This window comes from Schistocerca serialis, chromosome 5, assembly GCF_023864345.2.
Source record: "Schistocerca serialis cubense isolate TAMUIC-IGC-003099 chromosome 5, iqSchSeri2.2, whole genome shotgun sequence".
Lineage (NCBI taxonomy): Eukaryota > Metazoa > Arthropoda > Insecta > Orthoptera > Acrididae > Schistocerca > Schistocerca serialis.
This window is the reverse complement of record NC_064642.1, coordinates 16,546,082-16,573,696: the sequence shown is the minus strand read 5'-3', so window position 1 is coordinate 16,573,696 and position 27,615 is coordinate 16,546,082.

Sequence of the window (27,615 nt, the reverse complement as noted above, 5' to 3'; positions counted from 1 at the left end):
ACTCATTTTCCACTTATTGTTTTTGTTTTAGTTCCCTGATCAATTTTTATAGGTTCTCTGTATACTCTTTAGCTTGCAGTTGATCCTGATCTAGAGTTTGTACGTTTTCTTCCTGCATATTTGCTTGTTTTAATAAACACATTGATCGTAAACAACATCTGATAACTCCACAGTCACAAATTGTGATTACCTTTTGAAGTACATCCTGTTCTTGTGTATAGCTAGTGTTTCCTTCCTGTGCATTGTCTTGTTTTGATAAACACATCGGTTGAAAACAACAGTAGCTAATTTCCCCCTTGTCACGTTTCATGTTTACTGCGACGAAGTATTTGGCACATTTTGTATGAATCCATTTTTGACTCACTGAACATACTCTTAATTCATTTAGAAGACTTTCACTGCATAGAATACATTTTATATTGGTGAAATATACGTTTTTCCCTGAGCCCCTTACTACTGCTTCTCTACTCACCGCCATGTTTCCGGAAACTAAACGACACAAACGTCCCTACGTACTTCTGCCATAATTGCAAAAGTGCTATTGATATCGCCTCATAAGAGGAAACATAAAAGGGGACATAAGCCCACTTTGGAATGCAAACCACACGCCTATAAGAAAACACATCCCGATGGACATAGTCATACAAAGTGATTGGAAGGCAAGAGAGAACCAAGAGAAGAGACAGCTCTCAAGGAGACTGGATCCAAGGAAAGTGGAAGAATACCACGACCAGATAGAACAAATTGAGTCCTTAATCGACAACTCAAAAGTAGAGGAGGCATCACTTGAACTGGAGAAACTCTTAAAACAAGCAACTACCCCCAGGAAAGTGAGAAGGGCTAAACCATGGTTCGATCAAGAGTGTTATCAGCAAAGAAAAGAAGTACTCCAAGCTTTACACTGACTAAAAATGGACACAGATAATCACTCACTACTACAAACATACACTGAGAAAAGAAGATCCTACAAAACACTAACAAGGGAGAAGAGAATGGCACACAGGGAAGAAGAGGGAAGAAGACTAGCTGAAGAAGCCAGCCCATTCATTGCAATCCGCCCCTGAAAGCAGGCACAGTCACACTATATAAGAATGGAAGAATGAACGAGACATTTCAAAGACATTCTCAACAAAGATGGTAGAGAAGGAGCACAGGGAGCAAGTCAAGAGCTCACACCGCAAGAGATGGCAGCCTGGTCCCCACTCACTCCAAATGAGGTACGAAACATCATCGAATCGACAAAAAGGTAGAAAGCAGCGGGACCAGACATGCTTTACAACGAATACCTTAAAGACACAGCCCATCTGCTAGCACCAACCTGGACAAAACTTTATAATAAATGCATTGAAACAGCAAAAATCCCAGGCCAGTGGAGAAAATCAATAGTATGGGTAATGTACAAAGGGAAGGGCGACCCAAAGGACACAAACACATACTGAGAAATAGCCTTGGAAAACAACCCTATTAAGGTATTCACAAAACTAATCACAGGAAGAATAAGACACACTTTGGAAGACCACCTCCCAGAATCTCAATTCGGGTTCAGGGAAAAAAGATCCACTATCACAGCAGTGGAGCTGCTTTCAAAAAACATATGGGAAACCATCGATATGAAGCAAAAATATTATGGTGTATTCATAGGCTTCACAAAGGCCTTCGACCTCCTCTATCGATCATTAGTAAAAAGGATGCTCGACAAAACCCTGGGAAGAGACAGCGTCTGGACGAGGATTATAAACTCCATAAATGAATGGAATGAGATACGGATCTCGGACAACCTCAACCTGTCTGAACCAATAAGGCAAACAACCAGAGTACTCCAAGGAGACCCACTAAGCCCACTCCTGTTCATTCTGGCAGCAGAGGACATTATGGAAATCGCTCATGACGAAGATGTCAAAGCATTTGCCTACGCGGACGACATCGTGATAGGCTCAAAAAATTTAAAGAAACTACAAGAGACTATAGAATACGTGGAAAAATGGAGCACAAAACACAAGTTTGTAATCAACACCGACAAAACGGAAATGATGGTATTCAGACCAGGCGGGCAAATCCCAAAAACGACAAGAATTGCATTGCAAGGAAAGCAAATATCTATCACAAAGGATTACAAATATCTAGGGATAACACTCCAGCCGTCCGCAAAGCGCTTCACTGAACATGCAACAGAGAAAGCGACACAGGCCATCAGAGCGATAAATGAAACAAGTTCCGTCAGAACACTAAATCTAGGCACAGCTATGGCACTCTTCAAAACAAAAATAATACCAATACTGGCTTATGGGATAGAAATCATATGCATACACCTAAATGAAAAGAACTTGGAAACATTGGAAAGAGTAAAAGCAACCTATATCAAAAGAGCATTAGGGGTAACAAAAACCACAAGATCAAGATCAGTCTACCTTCTCGCCCGAGAATCTTTCCTCGTCGAGGATCTAAGGACAAAGTTCTTACTTCCCAACATATCAGCATCGGAGAAACTACTAAGATCACTACTTGAGAAAAGAGAGGAAGTACCAACAGGATTCTATGGATCCAGGGCCATAATTGACCGCACTTGGACAGCAGCAAATTTTGAGATGAGACACGTACTTACAAGACTCGCAGTACACAGATTCCACCATGAAATTTGTGCAAATACAACATACCACGAACCGTCAAACCTTTGCAAGTGTACACTATGTGGACAGTCTTGTGAGAGATACCATAAAGAAATATGCAACAAGAGGACCAGATTAATTAGAGACTATGCAATAAATGGTTCAAATGATAATCTGTTATAATACCTGCACTGAATGTAATCTACTAAGAATTATGCAGACACTCAATACGTCCTTGTAATTCACTCTCAAATGATTGTAATCTAATGTATAACTGTAATGGTTATTTTGCTGAAATAAATCGTTTATTAAAGTCATTAACAGATGACGAGTTGGAAAGAATAGTGAATGATCCTGCATTTTTGCAATCTGATGAGGAGAGCACAGCAGATGAGGATGAATTTATATGAAGTGATCATGATTCCACATCTGAAGTTACACTAGAAAGTAGTTGTGAAGAATCAGATGAAGAGACATGTATTAGGCCTTCCGCTGACAAATACTTTTTTTGGAAAATAGCACTGCTACAAATGGTCAAAAGAAATAAAACTGTAAATCAAGGTGTACCACAGGGCTCAGTTTTGGGACCCCTACTTTTCCTCATGTATATTAATGACTTGAACCTGAATGTTGATGCACACAAAACAATAATATTTGCTGATGACACAACTGTACTCCTCAAAGGGGAGAATACAGAGGCTGTGCAAAAAGCTGTGAACTTCGCCATTGAACAACTCGGCAACTGGGCTAAAATCAACAGATTAACTATTAATCCCAAAAAGACAGCTTCCACGAACTTTCACACAGCACAAAATGCAAATTACTCTCAGGCATTTGTCACTGTAAATAACCAGCCAATAGATACTGACACTGTTTTCAAATTCCTGTGTCTGTGTGTTCAAGATAACTTGAAATGGAATACACATACAGGAAAGGTAAATGCCAGGATTTGTACTGGCTGTTATGCATTGAGTGTTCTGAAAACATGTGCTAGCCTGAAAACATTAACCAGTGCATACTACGCTTAAATACTAGCCCACCTAAGATATTATTTATTTATTTTATTATCCATATTTAGGTATTAAAAATGCAATTGATGTCATCATTTGTGTACATATACAGTTTACATAACTAGCAGAAATGGTGTAATATATTGTAGATCATTACTGTCTAATAAGATACAAAAATTTGTCCTTGATGCTGCACAAGGTATTTACATTATATTTACATATATAAGTTTAATCTAAGTGAAACTATATTAGTACCGGTACTTAAGATCATCTTTAGTGCACATTATAAACTCTTCTATTGTATAAAAAGCTTTTTCTCTAAGCCATTTCTTTGTGACACTTTTAAATTCATTCAGTGACACATTATGTGCCTCTATTGACAACATGTTACATAGTTTTACTCCCATGTACCTGTAACTATCTTGACTTTTCTTTAGTCTAGCAACTGGGATGTCAATTTGCTATTTTATACGTGTGTCATGGTGATGGATAGATTGTCGTAGATTGTGACTGTGTTGGTTTTCTTTTATGTGTATCAGACAACTTAGTATAAAGTGGGCTGCAACTGTTAATATTTTTAGATTTTTGAAATATGGTCTACAAGACTCGTTATTTCTGACTCCATGGATGCATCTGACTGCCTTCTTTTGCCAAATGAAAACTTGTTTTGCTCTGGGTGAGTTTCCCCACAACAAAGTGGCATATGTTAACTGGGTATGGAAAAAGTCATAGTATGCATTGAGTAATAACTTACCACTAACACATGACCTTAGTTTAGCTAACAAATATGTCACACGTGCTAACTTAGTACAAATACAATCGGTATGACTCTTCCATGTTAATTTTGAGTCAAGATGGATCCCAAGTAGTTTAGCTGAGATACAATCAATATTATCACTCTTAACACACAAGCTAAAGAGAATATTTACAGTTTTATCATGATTTATATGAAAGTCATTGAGTTGGAACCACTTGATGGCTGCTCTGAGATGAGCCTCACTTTCCTCGTTTGATTTTCCTAAATCTTTCCCTGCTGTAACGAAAGTTGTATCATCTGCATAGAGTGTGGATTTACATAACATGGTGCTGGGCAAGTCATTTACATATATTATAAAAAGTAAAGGTCAAAACACAGAGCCTTGTGGTACACCCTGCATGATATCCAAGACATTTGATCTCATATTGTTAAAATGCACTATTTGTTTGCTGTCGCTCAGACAGGATCAGATCAGAGATAGTTCTGAGCCTCTAATAGCATAGCAGTGTAGTTTTTCTAGAAGTATCCTGTGACTAACAGAGTCAAATGCCTTGCTGAGGTCCACAAGACTGGCATTAACTGATAATCCTGATTCAAATGATGACAATATATATGAAACAACATCTTCAACTGCTTTTACCGTTGACAGGCTGGACCTGAAGCCATACTGAGAGCCACTAAGAATATTATTCACAGACAGATGTTGACTGATTTGGAGCTGTATGCAATATTCCACTATTTTTGATATGATGGGTACAAGGGAGAGCAGTGGAGTAATGACTGTCATTTTTAAAGATGAAGGGAAACAGCCACTGACAAACATCCAGTTCATAAGAGAACAGAGTGGATGTGCTATTACATCTACTATTTTTTTATTACAAAATTGGAGAGACCATAAATGTCTTCTGATTTTGAGTGACTTAATTTCGCTATTGCAGTTTTAATATCCGTTACTTTTACTTCTATCCATTTAAACACAGGAACCATATCCTCAAAATTTTGTAGAAATGATTTTCTATTATTTGAGATATGGTTGTTGTCACATTTATGGATATGTTCATCTGCAGCACTGTTATTCATACTGGCAGCATTAATGAAGAAGGTGTTGAAATCATCCAGAATGATACAAGCATCACATGAATTATTTCTGTTAACATCTTTATTTCTACCCAGATGAGTCTTGATAACAGTCCAGGCTGTTTTGAATTTATTTTGGGACATATTAATATAATCATCATTTGCCTTGCACTTGCTTAACCTAATTTCTGTCTTGTATTTGTTCCTCAAACTTATGTAGTTTGCTTTTTTGGCTTCACTATTTTTTGATTTGTCATAGGAAATCATTATCAGAGTTCTGAGCCTTTGTAGGTCCGGTGTGAACCAGTTATGCACTGATGTGAGAACGTGTTTCCTCATAGTTCCCTTATTTGTTTTCATTACTTTAGGGCAGCAAGTTTTAAATGTATCTGACAATTCACCAATGAATAATGTAAACACTTTTTCAATATGATTACTTTCCAGCAGAATGTAATTCCATATTTTCATCTTTATTTGTGTTCTGTAGTTACCAATGTTCTCTTCATTCAAAAGCCTAATGTATTTAATTTTATTGGAGACAGATGCTGGCTCTTTTGTTATCAATTTTAACCAAATACCTTTATGGTCTGATAAAAAATGAGTATTGAATAGCCCTAGTTCTGGTGTAATATTCTGGGGAAATTCTCCAACGGCTCTGAGCACATTCAGGATCCAGAAGAGAGCAATGAGGATTATTACTGGGAGCAAACTCAGAGACTCCTGCAAACCCATCTTCAGAAAGTTGGAAATCCTTACACTGCCTTGCCTCTACATTCTCGAGGCTCTAAAATTTTTCAGAAGCCACATAGTGCCAACTGACCCCAGAGTCGTAAAAAATAATGAAATACATGAATACAACACCAGGAAAAATGCAAATCTGCATGTTATACGCACAAACACTCAACTGTGTAAAAAGGGAGCTTTCCACATGGGCCTCCAACTGTTCAACAATCTTTCCACTGGTATTAAGTCCATCGAAGACAACATAAAATTTAGCAAAGCCGTGAAGTCATATTTGTTGTGTCACTGTTTTTTTCTGTAAATGAATACTTAGAACAGTAATCTTGCTGATTGTGTTAAATTGAAAATATTGAGCAATATAATACATTAGGATACTATAGGTCTATGTTAATATATGTTAACAATGTTAACTGATATTTTCCAATATCTACAACACACTGTGTACAATCAGATCACATGGAATAAATAAATAAATAAATAAATAAATAAATAAATAAGCTCCTCCTGCAACTTGTAACCATGCTCACAATATAGTTACTTGCCTTTCAGGTGCTAGATGTGAAGCAAAAATGCTTGATTCAGCTGTCATATTTGCTTGGGAATTGCTCATTACTGAAGATTTATTACAACTAAAACTCACCAATACAAACATCAAGATACATTCCACTAGATATAATAGAACTGAGAGCATTTCTAGGTCTACTTTATTAATCTGAAGTAATTAAATCGAATAGCAAAAATGTTGTTGGACTTTTTGCTAATGATGGAACTGGTCATGATGTGTTTCGAGCCACTATGCGTGGTCATGGATTGCTATTCATTTTGCCTTGTTTGCATTTCAATTGTGCTACAAGAGATACCAGGAAGCCCAATGACAGACTTTCAGCTATTGGAGATGTCTGGGAACTCTTTATAGACAATTGTCAAAAGTATTATACTCCAGAAGTGAACATGACAATTGGTGAAATGTTAGTACCCTTTCACCCGTTCATGGTAGGTGCGCATTTCACATGTATATGCCTAAGAAACCAGTCAAATATGTCCTCAAAGTTACATGCCTTTGTGATTCACAAACATTCTATTTATGCAATGCATTTGTCTACACAGGCAAAGGGACAAATAAAAGTATGTTATCAATCCCAACAAAGGATGTTTTGAAATTAGTAACACCGATAGAGGGAAGCAATAGAAATGTGACAGTAGACAATTGGTTCATGTCACTTGAACTCTGTGATCAACTGGAAGTGAAAAAGTGACTGTATTAGGCACTCTAAAGTTAAATAAACCACAGATCCCAGAGGAATTCAAACCAAACTGAAAGCACCCAGAAGAATCTGCATTATTTGTGCATATCAAAGGAAAGACAATTTGTTCTGATGTTCGAGCTGTTGTGTTGCTTTCATCTATGCACCACAATCAGAAAATTAGTATTCAAAAGAAAAATCTGAAATGACCATTCATTACAGTGCCACAAAAGGAGGAGTGGATGCACTGGATCAAATGTGCGCAAACTATTCGGTATCACAGTGAACATGCAGATGGCCAACGTCTGTATTTTATGCTATTTTAAACATACGAGGGTTGACTGAAAAGTAGTGCGTCCACCTTTGTAACTCTTCAACAATTGGCAGCATTGGTATGCGGCGGGTACTAGTTTGTTCCGTAGCCTCTTCTCTACAGCTCCAGTTGGCAGGAAACCTTAGCATTGAATAATTGTGTTGTTGTAGTGTAAAGTATGGAACACTGGGCGGACGGTAAGTCAATGCAATTTAAGCAATGTGCATACATTGAATTCTTGACAGCAGAAGGTGTAACCCTGAAGAAGATTCATCAGAGAATGAAAGTAGCTTATGGCGATTGTGTTGACGTGAGTACTGTGGGTTGTTGGATGAGTAAGTTTAAAGAGGTTGAGGTGGGTACATCTGACCTGCATGACAAACAAAGAGTTGGATACCCTGTGACAGCAACCACCAAGTTTCACAAGCAAAATATTGACAGATTGATTCAGGACAATCATTGTATCCCTCAGAGAGAAATTAAAGCACAATTAGCATTACAAAAGAACATGTGGGTCACATTATTGCTTTGCTTGGCTATCGGATGATCTGTGCAGAATGGGTACACCAGATACTGACTCCTTAAATGAAAGCACACAGACTTGAAATTTGCCAGGAACTCATCTCTCATTGCAAGAATTAAGGTGATGCCTTTCTCCATTCAACTGTGACAGGACAGGACCTAAAGATAAAATGTCAGTCTATGGAGTGTCGACTTCTTCTGCAATGGCTTCAGAAAACTTGTTCATCATTGGCAGAAATGTATTCAATTGGCTGGTGAATATGTGGAAAAGTGAGATTGGTAATTAACGATCACACTCTAAGGATTATTTCTGCATTTAATTTATTAAAATATTCCCATCCAAACCCAATTAATGAAGGTGGAGGCATTACTTTTCATTTAACCCTCTTAGTAGGAGACAGTGCTCTGTTTTACTTCAGTGTACTGAAGACCACAGTAGTTAAGTCCCATAGTGCTCAGAACTTCAGTGCACCAAACAACTTGATCACACTGAAGAGAAGAGAATTGCTACAGAGGCTTGCAATGGATTTAGTAAAACCCCATATAAAACATCGAGATCACCTACTCCTTTCTCATGAACTGAGAGACGTTGTTGTTAAACTTGGTGAAACTACTCTTGCCTCAACATCTTCAGAGCCATAACCCATGAGCAAAGCAAGGTGCTACATGTGTGCAAGAAATGTGGACAAGAAAACCAAAGTGGTGTGTGAAAAATGGTCAAAACATGTCTGTCTTGGTCAAACATTTTCTATGTGCCAAAATTGTTTGTAATCATATCTCAAATGTGTAAAAATGTTTATAATATTCAGTGATAAAAGTTGAATTCAGAATAAAATTTCTTTAAATTACAGTTTCGTTTAACTTATTAGGGTACTCCAAGAGTATTAGCATGTGAGCATTTCACCAGAGTAGTTATGGGGTAACTTAAAAGAGTCTACACAAAAAATTACATGTATGCAAACAGTCCACCATACTCAAACCAATAGTGCATTTCATTACTTTCTACAGCTTTTACCTACCTGATTACTAAGAACTGGGACAGAAGGTCCATTGGAAAAAAGAGTAAAGAAAAATCTGTGGTATTAGTGAACCTCTTTTTCTCTCATTCTTCCTACCACTTACCCAACGTAAATACCGACAGCAGAATTAGGTGGTCTTTTGAAAATACGGAAATAAATGTGACACTGACTAAAATCTTCCTCTATACCTTCTCTCAGTATACATTTATTTATTTATTTATTTATTTATTTATTTATTCGTGTTCCATAGATCCAGTATACAAGAGGCTTGTATGGATGTGCAATGAGTCATAATTGTACATGAGAACAGTAGCCTACTTGTAGATGCTAATAGATACAAATTTCAATATCTGTAAAGGAGCAAACTATGTTAACAATTACAAGCTTAGGCTCTTCCTAAAGTAAAACTGAGGTATAAAGCAATACAATACTAAATTACAACTATTCCATATTAAGTTACAACTTTTCTAGAAGTGAAGTACATTGTTATTCTGACACAGGTCATCATGTTCAGTTACAAAGTGGTAACAGCAAATATTACAAGTCAATGTGCCATATCTGACTTACAATATAAAAGTGTTTATAAGTGTTGATGTCATAGACCTCATCAAGAGAGAAAAAAGAGTGTTTAACAAGATATTCTGTTGATTTACTTTTAAATTGTGGTGTTACACTAGTAAGATTTCTTATGTGCATAGGGAGTGCATTAAACACCTTTTTTCCTTGAGTAATGTACACCTTTTTCTACTAGGCTCAGGTTTTTTCCATCCACATGCAGGTCGTGTTGTGATCTTGTGTCATAATCTTGATAGTCACTGTCAGTGTTGTGCATGTGTAGATACTTAAATAAAAAGGACATAAGGGATAGGATATATTGTGAGGCTACTTATATTACTGACTCACATAGTTATTCAAGTACTCTGACAAATGGTACATGGAATTATATCCAGACAATAAGAAAACATATTATTGACATTTCTCAAGAATAGTGATTATTCTCAAAAAAAAATATTTATTCAACATTTGTCCTATTTTACATGAACATACTGTACAGAATTACAAAGTGTTTTATTCTGAACTGAAAGTTCATGGCTCAACTGATCTCTCAAGCAGAAAAAATCTTTTTTTTCACTTAATTTCAGTGGTTTAATCACTTAGTAAGACCTATTATGATTGTCACTACACCTCATGATTTTAGTTGTGTTATTTAAATCATTTATATGTCAGTTCTGTATTGCTTCTGATCAAAATGCAAATATGTCAGATCAACAACATTTACTTTAGAAACTTGTGAGCTTAATCACAGAAAAAAATTTTGCTCCAACAAACAACGCTAAACCACCATGACATTTCTCTTCATTACACACAAAATACTATCATGAGTAAGAATAAGATTAGATTAGATTAGATCAGATTCAGTTTTCATTCCATAGACCCAAAAAATGAGATGATTCTCCCAGTCGTTGAACATGTCAGAAAGTATAACATAAAAACATAAAACATTTGAATATAATACTTACTACCCTGATCATTTGTCTGGAGATAGTCAAAATAGGTTAATACAATGCAGTAAACTGGAACATCTAATATTTACAGAATTTACACACTTTCAGAATGAAACACTGTTATGCACTATTAATAAATTTATCATACACAAAATCCCTAATCTTGACTGTTGTGACCAAGTGTTGTCAAAACTGAGTAGATTATATTATATTAATTTTTCATTCCATAGACCCCCTGGGTGTGTCAGATAAACACAGTACAAAAATGTACTTGGAAAAACTTGAGTTTCATTAATTTTAATGATCCTCAGTCAATAGACAGTAAAATTATGTTTATGAATTAAAATTAAACTTCTACTATTTACAGGTTTAATACTTACATCTGCTTTCCTTAAATCCATCATTAACACAGAACGTAGTTACTTGGCTGTTACAACCAAGTACTGTCAAAAATTAAAGTATAATAACTTTTCATTAAAATGGTCTACTGCTTTTGTTGAGAAATTCATAGATGGAATAGAAGGAGTTGACCACCAAAAATTATTTTAAATTGTGCCTTGTCTGAAACTAAACTCTTAACAGTGGCTGGTAACTTATTGAAAAAATGTGTTGCTGAATACTAGACTCCTTTCTGGACAAGAGTAAGCAATTTTAAATATTTGCATATATTGTTCTTATTCCTAGTATTGATACTATGTACTAAGCAGTTAGTTGGAAAAAGAGATGTATTATTTATAACAAACTTCATTAAGGAATAAATATACTGAGAAGCTGTGGTTAGTATGCCCAATTCTCTGAATAGGTTTCAACATCATGTTCTTGGATTTACACTACACATTACTCTTATTATACACTTCTGTACTCCAAAAATTTTTTCTCAGTTTGTGGAGTTACCCTAAAATATGATACCATATGACATAATGGCGTGGAAATAAGCAAAATATGCCAGTTTTTTTAAATATTTATATCTCCTATGTCTGACATCATTCACATTGCAAACATAGACTTGTTTAGACACTTTAGCAGTTCATTAGTATGTAGCTCCCAACTGAATTTATTATCGAGTTGTAATCACAAGAATTTTACACTCTCAACTTCTCCTATTTCCATGTCATCTTATTTTATACACACACTAGAAGGAAATCTCTTGGAAGTTCTGAACTGCATATATTGGGTCTTCTCAAAGTTTAATGACAGTGAATTGGCTATGAATGACTCATTAATGTCAGTGAAAATTTGATTAGCTGCCCTTTCTAAATTTATATTTGATTTACTATTTATTGCAATGTTTGTATCATCTAGAAATAAGACAAACTTGGCATCTGGTAATGTAACAGATGACAGGTCATTAATATACACAAGATAAAGTAGTCGACCTAGTATGGAACCTTGGGGAACACCACATGTAATTTTTTCCCAGTCATATGAAGTCTGATTGTCTGCTGCTGAAGTGTTACATAATGACACCCTTTGTTTTCTATTAGTAAGATATGACTGAAACCACTTTGCAGCACTACCAGTGATACCATAATATTTTAATTTACTTAAAACAATGATGTGATTCACACTGTCAAAAGCCTTTGACAGGTCACAAAATATGCCAGTTGCCTCTAATTTGTTGTCTAATGAATTAAGGACATTTTCACTGTAAGTGTAAACAGTCTTCTTAATATCAGAACCCTTAAGAAACCCAAACTGTGACTTTGACAGTATGTTATTTTCCCTTTGGTGCTTAAGTAGATGCTTGAACATAACCTTTTCAAATATTTTTGAAAAAGCTTGCAACAGTGAGATCAGTTGGTAATTTGACAGCATTTCTTTGTCCACTTTCTTGTGGAGAGGTATAACTTCAGCATATTTAAGCCAGTCCGGAATGTTCCTGTGATAAGTTCTTGATTACACAAATAACTTAAGATATGACTAAACTTACATTAACACTCTTTAATTAACTATTGACTTATGTTATCATAACCACTAGAATGCTTTGGCTTCAGGGACTTTATGGTGGATTCTGTTTCTTTGGGTCAAGTAAGTATCAATTTCATTTTACTGAAATTGCTTGTGTGCACTGGTCTCAGATATTCCATTACATTATTTACTGAACCTGACAACCCCATGCTATCAGTAACAGACACAAAATACTTGTTTAAATGGTTTGCAACACAACATGCGTTTCTTACCACGGTTTCATATATTTTTAGAGCTTTTTGTTCCTCCTCATTTCTGGTCTGTTTTTATTTTATTGTTGGATGTATTTATCTTCTTCTCATAATGCAGATGTTTAGATTTCTGGATAACCTTCTACAATATTTTGCAGTAATTTTTGTAATGAGCTATATTGCTAGTACCACAAGTGTCTCTACATATCAGTTAGAGTTTCCTTTTTGTCTCACATGATATCTTTATCCCATGTGTGATCCATGGTTTCTTATTAGAATATGAATTACATATTAGAGCACCATTATGTCCGTAACACATCTTCAACAGAATAACATCATGAACTGAAATATCATTGCTGTACTCATCACAAGCATCATTTTAATATCCTCATGACGTAAACTTCAATGTACATCATCACTACATGAGACACCTTTATAGTGCCCCAATCACTCATCCTTATAACATCTTAACTAAATAATGCTCTGAAAATAATTTGTACGTCCTACTTATGATAGTACCATATATTTTTACTCAAGGGACTCATTAACTTTCAGTTCTCAAACATCACATAACACCTCTAATAAACTTTTCATCCAATAACCAACACAGCTAGACAGACTGACATATATTACAAAAGTTATTGTATTTCTGTTTCATGTCAACATTTTTCCTACACATTAGTTGCTGACCATATTCATACTGACATTTAGGTCTATTGTCAGTTTGACTCCCATTCACAATTTATCAGTAATTCTTATGTATATTCCTTCCATTATTAATTTCTGGACAGTAATTACGCACCATAATACAAACTTCATAAAAATCAGCTGAGGTTATGAGTTATAATCCTTCAATAGAATATAAGGATTTGTCTAGTAACTTCACACCTGGAAAATCTCTCTACAGTAAACCTGATTTCATTTCCTTGCACCAGTACGGACATTAACTACATGTCATCCCTTTCAACATTCAAGGCTTTTATCAACCCTTTTTCATATATTTGTACCACAATATAATTTATATTACCACTGTAAGATCAACTGCTTAATCTACAATATCAATAGACTCACTACATAGTTCTTTATCCAAGTTTGAAGAAGGTATGATGAACATGAATATATTTTCTAATAATAAATTGAGTCAGAGGAAAACATGCAGTATAGAAAATAAAACTATTGAAACAATACTGCAAGAGCATTTGCCATCTAGGTTTACTAATCCCATGTCACACAAAGTTCATGTCATCCCCTGAGGATACTACTGTTACAGTGTTTCTATTACATGTTCCTAGCTTCCATTCGTTTTAAAACTTGTCATTGATTAATTTGCTAGCCTTAGTTGTAGCACATCACGTTTTAATACATTTGTCATACACTGTAACAACATTTAAACTATTTTTTCTTTGTAGTTCTGACAGTTTTGTATCACAACATATTACTAGTGACACTGACAATGTAAGCACTTTCCCTATAATCAAACTTTTAAGTTTGCTGGACATGTCTAAAACATAAAAATTCATAATAACCTGTATATAGAAATAGAGTTAGGTCCATATTTGCTTGTTATAAAGTCACAGCTGTTAATCTCCTATAGTCATTTTCTATGTATAAGTCTATCTTTAGTTCAACCCTGCTTCTGCTAATTTTCTTTACCCTACTAAATATGTAAACATATTTTGATGATTTGATGTAGTTTAACTACAGGTATGTTTACAAATTGTAAGGTATTCACCTAGGTATTCTGTACAAAATTGCTGTTGACTGACGCAATTGTACTGTCTGAAATTTTGTGAAGTTTGTTGATGCTGAAGTTGATTCTACACACATTTCATCTACAACAAATATGCTATCATCTGTTTCAATTGTATACTCTTCTTTCACAACAGGTTTGGTCTTAGAATAAGTTTCTTTTACAATATTGCCTAATGAAGTTTTTGTTTCCTTTGCTTAATTCCTAACTTCTTCAAAACTGGAATAAATTCTGTTTTCTAACCTTCTCATTTTAGACATGAAAGAGTAGTTATTGGAATTAATTGTAGTACAACTGGAATTAATTTTTGACTGCAAATCTTTCATGTTGGGGAATATTCCATTCACCAAATCTAAAAAAAATTTTTCTTCTTAAATTTTTAACATTTTGATTAGTTATCTACACAGTTGATAACAGAAAACTGTTAACTTGGATGTTGTACCCATCTTTGTTCATTTTTTTGTCACCCTGTCTTGTATTTCACTCTCATTTTAATTTTCTTTTAGTGGTTTTTCAATTCTTGAAACTATTATTGTAGATATGTTGTAGCACCTCAAGAATTTCAGTGGAAATTCTAGAAATGCTCAGTCTTCAACCATCTTGAACACCTGATATTTTAGGTAAGAGTGCGGGAGAGTGAGAACGTTTCTACCAATCCATCTGCTTCTGTGTCAGAAGTTTGTTATTAGAAGACTGCAAGAGGGGCGAGTCACAGTCAATGACAAGTGTTTGCTGCCAGCACCATAGAAGACGTGAGGAGAAATCGAGGAATAATTATGTCATATTCTTTGATGTGTTAGTGTCTGTGGTGATTGTAAAAAAAGGCTAATGAATAATTGTGTATAGATTGCTATGCACATTCGTGTATTGGACTCACTTGAGACTGGAGACTTTTGAATTGCTTCATTGTCTTGGCTATGAACGAAACAAGATACATATATGCTATTTGAATATGTGTACATGAGTGTAACGTGTAAAGGATAAGTTACCTTGCAGAAGTTATTATCTGTGAAAGTTGAAAATATAAAGTGATTGAACTGAAAAGTATTATACGAGTACCATAATAATTTCAAGGATAGAGAAGTATTTTAATAAAGTCCCTTAACCAGCTATAGTCTCTGAGGAAGAAGCTTGTGGGAGATCAATATAGCTGGTTACCCAGAGAAGAGGATCGGCTACACACAATGTGCAAGTTAACTGAATTGAGAGACATGTGTGGCTTGCAATCCAATACCACACTGTCTCTTGTCATCCGAAAAACGTTAGAATGTGGCAACCCAAGTGACAGGACCCAAAGGAAATGGGGATTTAAAAACAAACAGAAAGATGATGTTAGGCGTCACCATAGCAACCACACCTAACCAGATACAAGAACTGTTTCCAGAAATTATATTGAGTCCAATAACAAATGGAAGAAAGTTGCGAGTGCAATGCTGTAAAAGATGTGAGAAAGTAATAGTGGAGTAAACTGGAGAGAAGACCTCAACTTTTTTACTAAGAATATTGGATGTGGAGAATAAGCAGTGGACACAATAACCATCCACCGATGCCGACTGCACCAGCTGTTGCTCACCAGAGCCGACTCCGCGTACACTCGCTGACAATGACTCTGAAACCAACGTCCGCCACCGCTGGTGCCAGTACTGTCCACTGGTGCTGATTACACATCTGCTCACCAACGCAGCTAGAACTCTATGCTGGGTGAGCAAAAACCAATAATTATTTGATAAAAGTTGAAGGAACAGATGAATGATAAACTGTTATTATAATTATTGTACTCAGTGGTGAATTTTCTTTAGATGATTGCTAGGTCTAAGATCAATAAAATTATGGATCAAGAACAGCAACAAACTTCAGAGCCAGCTATAGAAATGACTGTAATAAAGGAAATGCCATACTGGACAGACGTCAAAAATTAAATTAAGGCACTTAAGTCCTAAATTAAATAACCAGAGAACAGAGTTAAATGGTCAAAATGCTTCCTTGAGACAATAACTAAATGCTAGATTGTATAACCAAAGTGCTAAGTTAGATGATAAAAGAACAGATTCAAATTCTCAGGATGAAGCTCTAAGAAAAGACAAAGGTTTAGTACATTCTAGTTTAAACGCACAGAGTGAAATCTTGGCAGTCAAGCAGCAAATATTGTTTTGTTAAGGACTGAATTTGACATCCTTAACAATATATTGCAAAAACTTCAAGAAAGAACTGTAGGGTACAACATTAAGTAGTTGCTATAACAAGACACGTGTATTTTTTTTTTTTTTTGTATGACACCAACCAATGACATAGATATTGTACACATCAGATAGTTTAATATAGACATTTCACTTCAACAGTTCCCTAAATGTTTACCTTGCTAAATACAGTACTTAACACATTCCAATTAATAATCTTAAATATTTAAGCCAGACATGTGGCAATGGTTTGGTGAGAATATCTGCAGCTTGCTGAGTGCTTGCTACATGCTCAATGGTTAGCTGGCCTTCTTGAATCTTCTCACAGATGTAGTGCATGCAAACATCAATATGCTTTGAGCTCTTGTGAAATTCGGGATTTTTTGCCAGCTTAATAGCACTTGCATTATCAACAAGAAGAACAGGAACACTCTCCGTGGTGAAATTTCTTTATAGACCTTAGATAGCCATATTCCTTCTCTTACTCCTTCACTGGCAGCCACATACTCCAACTCTGTTGTTGACAGTGATAAGCAATGTTGCCGCTTACTGGCCCAGGTAACCACTCCTCCACAAAATCTTGCAACCACTCCACTAACTGAGCGTTGTGTTGCTGGATCACTGGCATAATCAGTATCAGTATATATCTCCAGTCTTTTGTTTGCATGGCTAACATAATATTTTATATCCAATGACACTGAAACTTTTATATACTTTAGGATTCTTTTTACCACAGACCAGTGATTTTCTCGAGGATTCTCTAAAAATTTTGACACGTAGCTCACTGCAAATGCTGTATTGGGCCTTGCACCAACCTCTAAATACGGTACAGCCTACTGCTTCTCAGTGTGGAGCATTAGTTGGTTTATCACTGGTTATCTCATTTGGCTGCAGATACTGCTCAATTGGAGTTGTCGCAGGATTTGCCTCCATCATGCTAAACTGTCGATGAATATCTTTAGCATAACTTTCTTGATTACTCTCTATTGATCCATTATCATGACATACAACATTAATATTTAAGAAATATCCTAATGGCTCAACAGTAATTTTAAACTCATCTTGAATTTCTTTTAGGAAAACTTCAATATCCTTCTTCTTACTTGCAGATATTAATCCATCATCAACATACAGAACTATCATCAACTTGTCATTGCAGTTTTGTTGATAGCACAAACATGGACCTGCCTTAATTTCCACAAGCCCAAGATTTGTTAGGAAGTCCCTGAACTGTTGGTTCCAGCAACTTGGAGATTGTTTTAGTCCATATAAACTTTTATGAAGTTTGCATACCCAATCAGTTCCATCACTAAATCCCTCAGGCTGCTCCATATATACCTCTTCTTTTAAGAATCCATTCAAAAAATTGGATTTTACATCGAATTGTGCCAACTGAAGTTGCTCACTAACAGGAACACTCAAAATTGCTCTAATTGTATCATATCTAGCAACAGGACTGAACATTTCATTATAGTCAATACCTTTTTGTTGACAAAATCCACAAACAACTAGTCTTGCTTTATAGGGATCAAATTTACTGTCAGCCTTAAGCTTAATTCTATACACCCAACGGTTTGTAATGGGCTTATGGTCTGGTGGCAGAGGTTCCAAAGTCCACGTAGCATTTTCTATCAATGAAGTCATTTCTTCCTCCTTTGCTCTTCTCAATTGTTATTTGGCTCATTTATTTCAGCCAGCATAATTTCAATAAGGCGCTCTGGTTTCTTCAGTTGTTGCCTATTTCTCAATTCTCTTTCACGAGAACTTTCTTTTGTAGGTTCCTTAAACACACTTGCATATTCATGATTCTTCAATTCTTCATTGCCTGTTTCACTTGGTAGTAACACCATTGTCCTACAAATTTTCTTAGGTTCATAAACAACATCCTTACTCCAAATAATCTGTTTTTATGATTCAATCCACACTCGAAAGCCATCAATGCTATTCGAATAACCCCAAAGAACCCTAGTTTTCCTTTTGGATCCCATTTCTTTTGATTTTCCTTTGGAATATGAACAAAACATTTCACCCCAAAAATATGAAGTGTATTTAGCTGTATTGTCTTTCCAGTGAATACCTCATAAGGTGTTTTGCCATCCACATGACTTGTACCAGTTCTGTTTAACACATAAACAGCTGTGTTTACTGCTTCTGCCCACAAAAACTTAGGCAGGCCCTGAGCTATCAACATGGTTCGAGCTACTTCCACAACTGTTCTGTTAGAGCGCTCAGCACGTCCATTCCGCTCTAGAATATAAGGATCTGTGATGATGAGTTATATTCCATTAAATTACATCAAATCTTTAACTTCAGTATTATCACATTCTCATCCATCATCACATTGAAAAGCTTTTGGTAATTGACAACAAAAATTCTTCAAAATGCTTACCATTTCTGCAGTCTCAGATTTCTGCTTGAGTAAATATATCATGCATAATCTTGAAAAATCACAACTGAAGCAAAGAAAATATTCTGATCCTCCCAGCGATTTACACTCCATAGTTCCACACAGATCACCATGAATCACTTCTCCAGGTTGTGTGGCACGCTGCTGTCATAACCGAAAACTGCTGCAATGCTGCTTTCTCTTAACACATGCCTCACAAAATTATTTGCCAAAGTCTTCAAATTCAACATCACGCTGCTTCAAGAATTGTTGGACATGACGTTTGTTTTGATGACCCAAGCATTCATACCAAATTTGCAGAGAGTCCTTTGACACAAGATTTACCTCAGGATCACAAAGCTGAATTTGTTTTGTCCCTCGAATCAACATCTTCAGTCAGTTGCCACTATGTATGCCACACAGTTTTACAATGCCATTGTTTTGGAACTCACACTTGTACTTCAATAAATAAAAGTCTAATCCCTTGTCCATAGCAGATGACACAGAAAAGATATTTCTTCGCCCTTCTGGAGTATACAAAACTATATCCATATGGCATAACTTCCATTTTCCATTGACAAAAGCTTCAAAATAAATAGTCCCTTGCCTAATGCATTCATAGTCAAATCATTACCCATGCATATCTGCAGTGGTGTTGCAAACTTAGTAAATGATATATACCACTCAGTTTTCTTAGCCATGTGATTCGTCATTCCACAATCAGTGATGCACGAGTCCTCATCCAATTCTGCACTTATTACTTCACCAATGAAAGCCTGTAGAGACAAATCACTTTTATTTTGGTTGTGGAGGGTTTTTTGTTTGTGTTTCACATTTGGACATATTTTTTCAGTATGGCCGCATCCACCAAAACCGAAACATTTGAGCTTCTTTTTGTTTGTAGACTTTTCATATTGGTTTGACGAAGTAACATTCCTCATAGTGGTGCCATATGCATTTTTAATGTTTAGTTGGTAGTGAAAAGTGCAACTAACTCATCTCATTTCTCCCTCCAACAAACACGATGACTGTCATTAGAAGTTATCATGTCCATTAAATGTTTTAGTGTTTGTTGATTTTCAGATCTTGCACACCACAACTGTCGCAGACTTTCATAACCGTCAGGCAGTGTGTCAAGTAGTTGCACCATTAATGACAATTCATCAGGTTTCACATTGAGTTGTTGCATTCCAAGAACCAAGTTTTCAAAATGAGCGGGATGTGTCATCTTGTCATCACCTGAACTCATGTAAGAATTGAAGAATTCTGACTGAACAGAATCTGCAGCTTGCTTTGTTTCCTGTTCAAACACAGCATGTAGCTTGTCCCACATATATTGTGCACTCTCACATGCAACCAACAATGACATGGCTTTTGCTTCTACAGTTCTAACAATAATCTGACTCACTGCATGATCAGCTTTGTCCCATATTTTTAGTGCAGCATTAAACACATTTATTTGTGCCGATGTTGTGTCTGCTGGCAAAGCCTCTGGTTTTTCTGCATCGCATATAACATGTTGTATGTGCCATCTGATGCATGTAATAAATTTTGTACTGGGAACTTCCAAATAGTCCAATTTTCAGCCCCAAACAGCTTCTCTATGCCATGAAAATCCATTGCAGTCCCATAAAATAGTTCAGATTTACAACCAAAAAAATTCCACAAGAGAAACGTGGAGCAATTGTTCACGTATATATAATACAAACTGCATGTAGCACACAACACATGCTGATGCATTTCTGGCATCACGAAATGTAAAATTGCAATACCCAATTCCTTTCTTGAATCATGTACTGGGCCCATAACCTACTGCAGAAACTTCAATAAAGAACTAAAGGGCCCAACATTAAGCATACACACGACATAGTTTCTATAACAAAACACGTTTTTTTTTTTTTTTTTTTTTTTTTTTTTTTTTTTTTTTTTTTTTTTTTTTATGACGCCACCCAAAGACATAGATATAGTACATAGCAGAGAGATTAATACAAACATTTCACTTCAGCATAATAAGGTAGAGAATCTGAAATTAGATTTAAAGAGTGAAGTCACTAGTTCTTTGACCACTCAGATTAATCAGCTAATTACTGAATTTAACAAGAAACAGGATGAGCAACTTCAAGATTTAACTAAAAAATTAGAATTTGTCATTGAAGATAAATATAATTATGTAGAAATGGAACTTGTCGAAAAATTAGGATTATTTCAAAGCATATGCAATGTTACCTTGGATGTTGTAAATCAGAGGTTGCACACCCTGAAGGAGAGTATTGAAAAACATGATAGGCTAATTCCTTTTGTCCAATCGCAAATTGCACGTATCAACACTCGAGTTTATACCATGGATAGGGATTTTAAAGAAAAACTAGCAACATCAGATACCTTAAATTTAAGCAATCTGGAGGAACAAGTAGAAGAGATGATAGACAGGAAAGTGACTGAGTGAGTAACCCCTGACAACATTTCTTCAGATTTAGCTTTGGAACTTAATGGTAAGCAGAAAGGGATCGATAGTTTATGGAAAGAATTCAAACTTATCCAGGATAAGGTAGACAAAAACGTGACTTCTTCTAACCTGATGTTAACCAGTGAGGAAATAACTGACCTACAACAGGGAGCAAATTCAGCACTATCCAGGCAGTTTCCAAAATTTATGCTGGATGAGGACAAACACTCGACTCATTTTCTGAAACCATTTACCCAAGCTTTGCTGAAAAACTGGGAATACTCAAAAAAGATACAATTCATGGTAGGGTACCTTTTAGGAGAGGCTTCAGAATGTGGAACTGTGAACATTGAGAATTTTTCATCTTGGTCCGACTTCCAGAAAAGTTTAAGGAGAAGTATTAGTCAGTGAGTGCTCAAGAAAAATTATTATCTGATTTGTGGGACCCAAAGTATTAAAACAGTATGTGGGGAACAATAAGAAGGTATTTTGGCCGGCATTTGACATGGGCAAAGTTCTTAGATAAACCCATGGAGGGAGAAGTGTTAGTTAGGATCTTAATAAAGCGATTACCTATCTATGCTAGGAAAGATATATTATGTAGAGGGTGGAATGCCATAGAAGAATTGTTATCCTCTGTAGATGCACTTGATGCCCTAAACAAAGACAGAAATGAGAACATACATCAAAGTGAAAGTCAGAATTATAGAAGAAATAACAATATTAGTAATAGTAATTATAAGAGACATGAAGCTAATCTAGCCAGAGTACACCAATGGAGTCGGAATAGTGGTAATGAAAGTTAGCTAAAGAAACATCCACCTTCAAATATAGGCCCAGTAATTTTGCAGGAATTTGTACCTAGTAGCAATATAGTACAAAGTGGAAATGTAATACCTCGATTAGGTAACCAGACGGTGATTACAAACAATGAGGAAAACCTTATGCGATCTGGATCCAGTGCTGGGGCCCAGGACATAGAAATAGATTAGGAAGCATAGCTTATAATAAATATGTTAGCTTTACACATAATGTACTGACCAAGGAATGGCTGTTGCTTGAAGAAACTAGCTTAACTACCAGTAATCCACAACCAATTGTAGTTGGAAGGTAGAAGAGTTTGAAGGTAACATATTTACTGATCCTGGTAGTGAAGTGTCACTTACTCCTAATGGTTTCTTTAATACATTATGAACTAAACATAACTTACCACTATTACCGGTAACAGGAGTGTACATAGTAGGTATTACTGGGACCAAATGTAAAGTTGTAAAACACGAGACCCAGGTGAACTGCTTCATTGGGAATGTCTCACTTTGTCAGACACTTTTAGTAGTGGAAAATGTCAATAGAGAGGTGTGGGTTGACATAGACTGGCTATCAAAATTAAACATCATATTGAATTTTGTGGGAAATTTTCTTTATTATGGAGTAGGTGATGATAAATATTGTGTAAAGTTTGTGACAGACCACTATAATGGTAAACATATAACTGAGAATCAGCATTTACGATTAACAGCAACAGCGCAATTGTCACCAGAGATTGAAAATGTAAGTCATGCATCACAACAAGCTGACATATGAAACAAAGTAAATGAATCCCCAATGCTAACCATCAACCAAAAATTGGATTTATCTGAAATTCTATTGGTATATGAAATGGTATTTCCTCATAGGCCGGGTAGTATTAGTGACTATGCATGTAAATTTAAGATCAAAGGTTATACTTCAATTTTTTGTAGACCCTATCCAATACTGGTATGCCTGAATGAAGAGGTTAAGGAAGAAATACATAAGAAGATTGACAATAAAATAATAGAACATTGTACAAGTGTTATTAACAACCCTTTAGTAGTGATAAGAAAGGCTACAGGATGTGTGCGGTTAGTGCTGGTCTCACACACACTTTGAATAAGAATATAGAGACAGAATGAGACAGACCATTTAACATCTCTGAATTACTGTCCAAATTTTAGAAAGCACAGTATTTTAGCACAAAGGACCTGACAGATGGGTATTGGGAAATTCGGTTACATCCTGATTCAAAGAAGTATACAGCATTTCTATTTGATGGGAAGTCATACCATTTTAATGTGTTACTGTTTGGACTGAATATTTTGGCATCCATTTTTATAAACACTCTGGACAGGGCATTAGGAAGGGAATTGTTAAGGGATTTAATAATATATGTGGATGATATCCTTATCATCTCCACTACATGGGAAGAACATTGTAAAACCTTAAGGAAAACCACGAAAAAATTTAAAGTAGAGGGTATTACATTAAAATTATCTAAATTGCATTTTGCAAGACAAGAGCTTAAGTTCTTAGGGTATATTGTAGGAGTACAGGGAATTAAAGACGATCCAGAACATATAAAGGCCATTAAGGAGTGTCCACACCCAGAAACATAAGACAATTGAAGGGATTTATTGGAATGGCCAGATATTATAGATGACACAGACAAAGTGAAGAGCTGAATGACCCAGGACTTCTGTGTTTATTATGGAAGGGAATACCATGGAGGTGGGACCAAGAGGCTAATGATGCATTTGAAAAATGTGAAAAAAGCACTGGTAGAATCACCTATACTCCACCATCCAGTTATGGATGAGCCATTTAAAATTTCGACAGATGCATCCAACTATGTTTAGCAGCAGAACTTTTCAAGGAGAATGATGTCTGGAAAGTAAAAATCACAGATCTATAGCTTTTGCAACCCGAAGTCTTAACAAACATGAATTAAATTATACAGCTACAGAGACTATTAGTGGTAGTATGGAGTATCCAAAAATTCTAAACATTAGTATGGGGGTCAGAGATCCATTAAAATACAGTATGTAAAAAGTTCTGAATATATTGTACCTGACACTTTGTCAAGATTACCTGTAGATATGAAAGACTTAAAACATACAGAAGAACCTGGAGTAATTTTTGTGATTAATTTTATGACAAAAGAATATCCACATAAAAGGGTACAAGAAATAGCTCAAAGAATAACTGACAATATCCATCATGATTCCTACCTTACAGAAATATATGCGATGTTTAACAGAAAATCTTTAGCCCCTAATCAAGCAGAGAAATGGAATATTATAGGGCAAAATTTACTTTGGAGAGACAGTATAACATCTCAACAGTGGCGTTTATGCGTCCTGAAGTTGATGGAGGACGGAATTGTGTGGTATGTCCATACAGGGTATGGACACTTTGGAATAAAAAAGTGTATAGCCCACACGAACAAGTTCTATTATTTTAAACAGTTGGGACATAAGGTAACATCTTTAATTAGAACTTGTGAAACCTGTCAGAAAGTAAAAGAGAGTAACACTCATGTTAGATACAAAATGTTTCGAAACATCCATAAGGCATTACACAATCTTACAGCAGTGGACTTCTTTGGACCAATTCCAAAAGGAAAAGAAGGAGTAGTGTACATTTTTGTTCTCATAGAGTGTTGGTCTAAGTTTGTTAAGTTGTATCCCGTTAAGAAAGCAAATCCACCAACAGTGATACACTGTTGGCAACAACACTTTCTCGACGTGGGCAAACCAAAATGAGTCCTCTCTGATAATGGACCACAATTTATTAGTAGTGACTTCAAGGAATTCTTAGTTTGGGAAGATATTCATCAGGTGTTAATCTACAGCCATAATCCATCTTCTAACCCACATGAAAGGGTTATGAAAGAAGTTGGGAATTTATGCTGTACATACTGCCATGAAAAACATATGTCATGTTCAACAAAAGTTAAAGACTTTGAGCTTATTTTAAACGAATTGCCACATTTATCAACTGGATTAACACCTTTGGAAGTAATAGGTAAACCTTTTGTGGGAGAACCCCTTATTAAATGTTTTGCTTGGCTGGAACAACCTACTGGTGATTACCAACTTAATCAAACAATAGTTCATAAAAACTTGGTTGAAAGAGTACAGCAATGAGTGAGTAAATATAACCAAAAGGCTATTGAATGTAACTATAACATTGATGATCTAGTCCTAGTAAAAAAGCATCTTCAGAGCTCTGCCCTGAAGAAAGAAAAACGTAATTTATTTTCAAAAGTATGAGGGACCTTGCCAAGTGCAAACGGTCATACATGCCAAATCCTTAGTTTTAGTAGATCCTCTAACAGGATCAGAAAAAGAAAAATGTAATGTAAAAGACATAAAGTTGTATATCTCCCAGGGACATTAACATTCTGTGTTAACAGGTGGAGTGATGACCATCAGATCCCTAATTGTTTTCGATGTTCCTTCAAACTTAGTTTTCCTACACCAAATTCCCTTCAATTCTTCAACTTTTCTGTAATCCATTCTTGAATTCTTAAACTATCCTATAATTTTATCTTGTAGGAAACTGGATATGACCTCAAGATTAGGACCAATTTAAGAGAATTACAAATGAACAGTGATCTCTAGACATGAAATGAAATGTATAGAATATAGTACTAGTATACATCTACATCTACATTGATACTCCGCAAGCCACCCAACGGTGTGTGGCGGAGGGCAATATATATAGAGATAATATCAGGGAAATATTCAAACAAAGTGATATCTAGATGTCATAAACTGAATGGAGTACTTTATATGTGTATGAAAAATAGTGTAAAGTGAATAACTAGGCAACTATGTTATTGTAGTGTATAATTTTCTATTTTTATAGGACAATTTTATAACTTTTGTGAGACTAATGTAAATGGAATGGTTTGTATCACTTTTGGAAGAGGTGGGTAGTGTAAGTACAAGCATGACTAACACTAACCACACACCCCACTTTTCAGACAACCCTCACAGATGAATGTAACTGATTCTTCAGCATTTGCTTTTCCATAGGTGTTGTTAAGATTAGGATACACAAACACAAATCTGTTGTTGTTGTTGTTGTGGTCTTCAGTCCAGAGACTGGTTTGATGCAGCTCTCCATACTACTCTATCCTGTGCAAGCTCTTCATCTCCCAGTACCTACTGCAACCTACATCCTTCTGAATCTGTTTAGTGTATTCATTCCTTGGTCTCCCTCTACGATTTTTACCCTCCATGCTGTGCCCTCCAATACTAAATTGGTGATCCCCTTGATACCTCAGAATATGCCCTACCAACCGATCCCCACTTCTAGTCAAGTTGTGCCAAAAATTCCTCTTCTCTCCAATTCTATTCAATACCTCCTCATTAGTTATGTGATCTACCCCTCTAAATTTCAGCATCCTTCTGTAGCACCAGATTTTGAAAGCTTCTATTCTCTTCTTGTTTAAACTATTTATCATCCACGTTTCACTTCCGTACATGGCTACACTCCATACAAATACTTTTCGAAACGACTTCCTGACATTTAAATCTAAACACAATTTTAACAAACTTCTCTTCTTCAGAAACACTTTCCTTGCCATTGCCACTCTACATTTCATATCCTCTATACTTCGACCATCATCAGTTATTATGATCCCCAAATAGCAAAACTCCCTTACTATTTTAAGTGTCTCATTTCCTAATCTAATTCCAGCAGCATCACCTGATTTAATTCGACTACTTACCATTATCCTCATTTTGCTTTTATTGATGTTCATCTTATATCCTCCTTTCAAGGCATTGTCCATTCCGTTCAACTCCTCTTCCAGGTCCTTTGCTGTCTCTGAGAGAATTACAGTGTCACTGGAAACCTCAAAGATTTTATTTCTTCTACATGGATTATAATACCTAGTCCATATTTTTCTTTTGTTTCCTTTACTGCTTGCTCAATATACAGATTGAATAACATCGGGGATAGGGTACAACCCTTTCTCACTCCCTTCCCAATCACTGCTTCCCTTTCATGCCCCTCGGCACTTATGACTGCCATCTGGTTTCTGTACAAATTGTAAATAGCATTCACTCCCTGTATTGTACCCCTGCCACCTTCAG